At 41.0% G+C, this 7468-nt stretch overlaps 1 protein-coding gene across 6 annotated transcripts in view; it reads right to left on the bottom strand.

Moving 5' to 3' along the window:
• The window catches only part of LOC115225699 (RNA-binding motif, single-stranded-interacting protein 2), a 255751-nt gene extending 248283 nt beyond the window's left edge, over positions 1–7468 (bottom strand). For 5 of the 6 annotated variants that reach the window (XM_029796614.2, XM_036514626.1, XM_036514624.1 and 2 more), the window contains exon 1: positions 7314–7467. The gene's annotated coding sequence lies outside the window, so the exon portion shown is untranslated. Of the gene's footprint in view, positions 1–7313 lie in introns of all 6 variants that reach the window. The other variant, XM_036514627.1, reaches the window with a different exon arrangement.

The raw sequence follows: 7468 nt of genomic DNA, 5'->3' as shown, positions 1-7468 counted from the left end.
TTGATGAAAAAAGGGCACTCCGTCAGTTATGACAACGAGGGTTCCAGTTGATCCTATCAACAGAACAGCCTGCTTGTGAAATTAACGTGAAAGTGGCTGAGCACTCCACAGACAAATGTACCCTTAATGTAGTTCTCAGAGAGATTCAGCATGACATAGAATGTGACAAGGCTGGCTTCTTTGGATTACAGGAACTCATTTTCGCCAACTGAGTGGACTGGAGCAATGTGAAGTAAAGTGTCTTGCTCAAGGACACAATGCACTGCCAGGAATCGAACTGAAGACCTGTGAACAGAACACCCTGACCACTAAGCCACATGCCTTCACCCATTCATGAAGGAAACACGAGTCAGTATGTTTGTAGCATCCATGGATCCATTGGGGATGCTAGATGTTGGTTAAGTATAACCATACATCATATCAGCCTTAAGGTCCCTCCCTCTGAATTCTCTGTAGGGATTTTCTCCTTCATCTTTTTTTTTTTACTCTACAAGGGAGCAGGGGTTTATTATTATGACAGACATGGTTCATGCAGAGCCAGTGCCACTCTCTCGTCTTTCAAACTTTCATTGGTTTGGTGCAACAAGTTCTGCAAGCCCCAACAGTTATCAGAATGTAAGATTTGTATGGAGTTACCTTCCCTTGGATGAGCAACCGAAGAGCTGAAGGGCTTCATCTGGCCTGAATCTGTTGGTGACTATGTTCTGGGAGCAATCCTATAACATTTTGATTAACACAAAGCAGTGGCTCTAACAGGTTTTACTACTCAGGGTCAAAGAAAACCTGGGAACAACAGTGACGAAGTCGTGATTCTACACTTCTCAAAAACTGGAACCAAGGCCCCACACAACAAAGGCCCGACTCAACCAAGGCCCCACACAACAAAGTCCCCACTCAACCAAGGCCCCACACAACCAAGGCCCCACTCAACAAAGGCCCCACTCAACAAAGGCCCCACTCAACAAAGGCCCCACACAACAAAGGCCCCACTCAAACTAAGGCCCCACTCAAACAAGGCCCTACTACCAGATGCAGATTCAAGTCATACCCAGGAGTAAAATAGGTCTGTTTTCTCCCCACTCATCTTTTTTTGGCGGGGACTTAGACAAGACAGCTGCATGTTGATCTGTTAAGAACTACACAGGATAACGCAGGCAGAGCCACAATGATGCAACAATATTGGTTTCCAATTCTGGCAATTTTGGCACAAGTTTGGAGGAGGGACAAGTTGATTACATTTACCCCAGTGTTCAACTGGTACTTATTTTATTGAATCCGAAAGGATGAATGGCAAAGTCAACCCTGGCAGCGTTTGAACACAGAACATAAAGACTAGTCTTGTAAAAATATTACCAATATTTCACACACTGAAAATCTTTCAGTGTTAAAACATTCTTCTTAAGTTTTGTATTATTTGGATGCTTAAATATGTATGCGTGTATGTATGTATCTCTCTCTCTCTCTCTATCTATCTATACACACACACACATGCACACATATATCATCATCATCATCGTTTAATGTCCGCTTTCCATGCTGGCATGAGTTGGATGTTTTGACAAGAGCTGGGCAGGCAGAAGCCTGCACCAGACTTCTGTGTCTGTGTTTGGCAGGAATTTTATGGCTGGATGCCCTTCCCAACACCACCCACCCAGCAGAGTGGACTGAGTGCTTTTTACGTGGCACCAGCACAGGCTGGGTCAGTTTTGGCCAGGATTTTACAGCTGGATGCCCTTCCAAATGCCAACCACTTCACACTGTTGACTGGATGGTCTTTAATGACACCAGCACTTATATAATATAGATATTCTTTTACTTGTTTCAACCATTTGACTGTGGCCATGCTGGAGCACCACCTTACAGTGTTATTTAGTCGAAGAAGTTGACCCCAGGACTTAATCTTTGTAAGCCTAGTACTTATTCTATCAGTCTCTTTTGCTGAACCAATAAGTTATATGGATGTAAACACACCAACATCGGTTGTCAAGCAATGGTGGGGACCAAACAAAGACACACACATCATCATCATCATCGTTTAACATCCGTTTTCCATGCTAGCATCGGTTGGATGGTTCAACTGGGGTCTGGGAAGCCAGGAGGCTGCGCCAGGCTCCAGTCTGATCTGGCAGTGTGTCTACAGCTGGATGCCCTTCCTAATGCCAACCACTCCATGAGTGTAGTGGGTGCTTTTTACGTGACACTGGCACGAGGGCCAGTGTATCAGTTGGTGCTTTTTATGTGTCACCGACACGGACGCCAGTCAGCCATGTTCGGATGGTGCTTTTTATGTGTCACCAGCATGGGTGTCTTAACTACAATTTCCATTTGATTTTTATTTTGATATTGATGAACTTGACTCAATAAGTCTCCCAAGCACAGCATGTCACCCTACAATCCAAGGTTAGCTCAGCAGGCCGTCCTGTGAGCTATGAACTCACTTCATTCGTTGGGTCTTCGCAGACACATAAATATATACGCATATATTTATATATAAATATATATATACAACAGGCTTCTTTCACTTTCTATCTACAAAATCCACTAAAAAGGCTTTGATTGGCCTGAGGCTATGGTAGAAGACACTTGCCCAGGGTATCATGCAGTGATACAAATCACATACTTTCCTGGAAATATGTGATTTGTAAAAACATGACATGTTAATAAATATTTGTGCTGTTGGCACGTAAAAAGCACCCACTACACTCACGGAGTGGTTGGCGTTAGGAAGGGCATCCAGCCGTAGAAACACTGCCAGATCAGACTGGGCCTGGTGCAGCCTTCTGGCCTCCCAGACCTCAGTTTAACCGTCCAACCCATGCCAGCATGGAAAGCGGACGCTAAACGATAATGATGATGATGATGATGTACAACCATCCAGATCTCTGAATACCTTATTTTTTCTAATACACACACACACACACACAAATAAAGGTTACAAACCTCATTAAGGGATAGCAAAATCCTATGAAAGCACTGGTTAGTTACCTATACAAAGAATGTTGAACATCACAGTTAATACTCAACTGCAAGGTAACTATATAAACTGTGGTGTATATATATTTTATTTATTATAAGAAAATAGAAAAGTAATAAATTATTATTTATTATCTCTCTATTTTCTTATATATATATATATATATATATATATATATAAAGTCTAGCAGCTAGAGTAAGAATAGCCTGGGCTAAGTTCAGAGAGCTCTTACCTCTACTGGTGACAAAAGGCTTCTTGCTCAGAGTAAAAGGCAGATTGTATGACGCATGTGTGCGAACAGCCATGTTACACAGCAGTGAAACATGGGCTGTGACTGCTGAGGACATGCGTAAGCTGGCAAAGAATGAAGCCAGTATGCTCTGATGGATGTGTAATGTCTGTACATACTCGACAGAGTGTAAGTACCTTGAGAGAAAAGTTGGACCTAAGAAGCATCAGTTGTGGTGTGCAAGAGAGATGACTGCACTGGTATGGTCATGTGGCAAGAATGGATGTGGATAGCTGTGTGAAAAAGTGCCACACCCTAGCAGTTGAGGGAACCTGTGGAAGAGGTAGACAAAGGAAGACCTGGGATGAGGTTGTGAAGCATGACTTTCAAACATTGGGCCTCACCGAGGCAATGACTAGTGACCGGGACCTCTGGAAATATGCTGTGCTTGAGAAGACTCGGCAAGCGCAAGTGAGACCATAACCTTGTGGCCTATGCCAGGGGTGTAACCAGTCCTCTTATGCATGCCTTTCCTTCATTGGAGACTAAACTCTGCTTGTGAAGACCTGTTGAGGCAAGTGAAATCAAAATCAAATTCGATGACTGACATCCGTGCTAGTGGGGCGCTAAGAGTACCATCCGAGTGAGATCGCTGCCAGAGCAACAAGCTGGCCTCCGTGCCCATGGCACCTTAAAAACACCATTCGAGCGTGATCGTTGCCTGCGTCGCCTTACTGGCACTTCTGCTGGTGGCACGTGAAAAAACATTCGAGCGAGGTTGTTGCCAGTGCCACTGGACTGGCTCCTGTGCAGGTGGCACATAAAAGGCACCATTTGAGTGTGACTGTTGCCAGTACCGTCCGACTGGCTACGTGCTGGTGGCACCCACTACACTCTCAGAGTGGTTGGCGTTAGGAAGGGCATCCAGCTGTAGAAACTCTGCCAGATCAAGATTGGAGCCTGGGGCAGACATCTGGTTCACCAGACTTCAGTCAAATCATCCAACCCATGGAAAGCAGACGTTAAACGATGATGATGCACAGACATATATACACACACACACAACTATGTGTGACTGTGTGGTAAGAAGATTGCTTTCCAACCACATGGTTCCAGGTTCAGTCCCACAGCGTGGCACCTTGGGCAAATGTCTTCTAAAGCCTCTACTGGACCAAAGCCTTATGAGTAGATTTAGTAGACGGAAACTGAAAGTAGCTCGTCGTAGATGTGTGTGTGTGTGTGTGTCTTTATATCTCTGTTTGCTCCTCACCACTGCTTGACAACCGGTGTTGGCGTATTTACGGCCCCGTAACTTAGCGGTTCGGTGAAAAGAAGCCGATAGAATAAGTACCAGGCTTTTAAAAAAAAGTCCTTGGTCGCTGATTTGTTCAACTAAACCCTCCAAGGCGATGCCCCAGCATGGCCGCTGTCAAATGACTGAAACAAGGAAAAGAATAAAAATTTATATATATAGGCGCAGGAGTGGTTGTGTGGTAAGTAGCTTGCTTACGAAGCGCATGGTTCCGGGTTCAGTCCCACTGTGTGGCTCCTTGGGCAAGTGTCTTCTGCTATAGCCTCGGGCTGACCAAAGCCTTGTGAGTGGATTTGGTAGACGGAGACTGAAAGAAGCCCGTCGTATGTGTGTTTGTATGTGTGTCCAACATCGCTTGACAACCAGTGCCGGTGTGTTTATGTCCCCGCAACTTAGAGGTTCGGCAAAAGAGACCGATAGAGTAAGTACTAGGCTTACAAAGAATAAATCCTGGGGTTGATTTGCTCGACTAAAAGCTGTGCTACAGTATGGCCGCGGTCAAATGACTGAAACAAGCAAAAAAAATAAAAGTATATACATAGGCAGACAGACATATGTACACACACACACACATCCAGCCATACATCCATGTTTTAGACTTTTCTTTTCCTATTTTCACATCAACAACTTTTGTCGAGTAAAGTAAGACAATACTTTTTTTTTTTTATATCAATAAAATTTGAAGTCGAAACTTCAATTAAAGTTTCGGCTTTAATAAATTAATTTACCATAAACTCTTCTCTCTCTCTTTTACTCAATGTGCAGGTATGTATGTACACATGTATGTGTATATGTACGTCCATATGTGAACATGTATGTATGTGTGCATACATGTAGATAGACAGGGACAGACAGACAGATAGATAGATAGATAGATAGATAGATAGATAGATAGATAGATAGAGACAGATAGATAGAGAGGTAGATAGATAGACAGATAGATAGAGACAGATAGATAGAGAGGTAGATAGATAGATAGATAGATAGATAGATAGATAGATAGATAGAAACAGATAGATAGATAGATAGATAGATAGATAGATAGATAGATAGAAACAGATAGATAGATAGATAGATAGATAGATAGATAGATAGATAGATAGATAGATAGATAGATAGATAGACAGATAGATAAAGGTAGATAGATAGATAGATAGATAGATAGATAGATAGATAGATAGATAGATAGATAGATAGATAGAGACAGATAGATAGAGACAGATAGATAGAGAGGTAGATAGATAGATAGAAACAGATAGATAGATAGATAGATAGATAGATAGATAGACAGATAGATAGACAGACAGATAGATAGATAGATAGATAGATAGACAGACAGACATGTGAGTGCGTGTTCCTGTTATTATACATATATCTACAGACAGATACAAAGATAATATATGCACATTAATGGATAACATATAAGAGAGGGAACGAAAAAAAAGCTAAGCTATCTGTTATTCACTCGTATCTGAAATCATAATTCCAAACTTCCCAAAGACGATTTTCGAACGAGGAGTGTTCCTTTTTATTGCCCGTCTAAAAAAGCACCGGCACCAGGACACCCAAGAGCAGCGATTTGCAAGGGTTCACCTCCTTATATTCTTATAAATATATTCAATTTAAATAAAGGAATAATACAATTAACGGACAAGGCAACCTACACACATGGAATGTATTAGTTTGATGTTCGGGATTAGACATCCATAAATATATATATACAAGGAAAGGTCTGGAGGTCTGACTTTGAAGTTTCGGCTTGTTAGATTCAGTTAGTGTAAGCCGAACACTTCGAAGTTCCTGTTAACCATTTCCTTGTAAAGAAATTCTTTTTTTTTTAATATTTGGCAAATCCTTCATGTGTGTGTGTGTGTAAGCATTGCATATGTATATGCAAGTATTTGTATATATTTATTATATTTATACATATACATAAACGTGTGTGTGTGTATATATATATATATATATATATATATCACCGTGACCGACCAGGCTATCAGATGTTGTTACACATCGCTGGTCACAATGCATACATATATATATACATACATACATAATATATACATACATATATACATACATACATATATACATACACACACACACACACACACACACATATATATATATATATATATATATATATATATATATATATGCACACAAATGTTAAGACATATAAGGATAGCTGAAGCAGATAGGCACACATTACATACACGTTTATATATGTATATATACACACACACACGTACATGCACAAACGATAGTGATTGATCCATAAAAAGGCAAATGTTATTTGTTTTATAAAAAAATCTGTAGAGAAATATATATATAATTATATTTTATCCCCCAGATCCATAACATCCAGTAAATAAATTCCTAAAATGCAAAATAATTAAATACAAATGGCTAAATGCTGTTGTTTATTATAACCACAGGTAAACTCTGATCGGGCAGACAAATGACCAAAAGTGTCATCCCGCCGTGACCACTCCGCCTTTGCAGGAGATCAACCGCTTTATAACATCTTAATTGACTTTTCTTTTCTTAATTACTCGACGGTGCGTGATACGGGGGAGATACGCGACTGCTGTTTCTAGCAATTAATAACGACCACCCAGAGGCTTCCTCGTTGGCTCCCCCCGAATAATGTTGCTCTTGTTAATATTATTAGTGTTAATAGTATTTGTTCAGACGTGTTAGTTTTATTATTATTATTATTATTATCATTCTCTCTCTCTCTCTCTCAGTCTCTCACTCTGTCTCTCTCCTTTCTTCCGTCGTTTGTACACGATTACCTTTTCCAGTCTTAAGAAGAAGTCCTTAATGTTTTGTTCTTCCGTCTTCCTTCCTTTATAGTTATTTTGCCTTAACAGCCTGGGCAGGGCAGCCACGAACGGATGCTGCAGCAGTGGAAGAGAGAGAGAGAGAGAGGAGAGAGAGAGAAAGAGAG

The sequence above is a fragment of the Octopus sinensis genome, linkage group LG28 (genome assembly GCF_006345805.1).
Source record: "Octopus sinensis linkage group LG28, ASM634580v1, whole genome shotgun sequence".
Taxonomy (NCBI): domain Eukaryota; kingdom Metazoa; phylum Mollusca; class Cephalopoda; order Octopoda; family Octopodidae; genus Octopus; species Octopus sinensis.
This window is presented reverse-complemented; position numbering and strand designations above follow the sequence as displayed.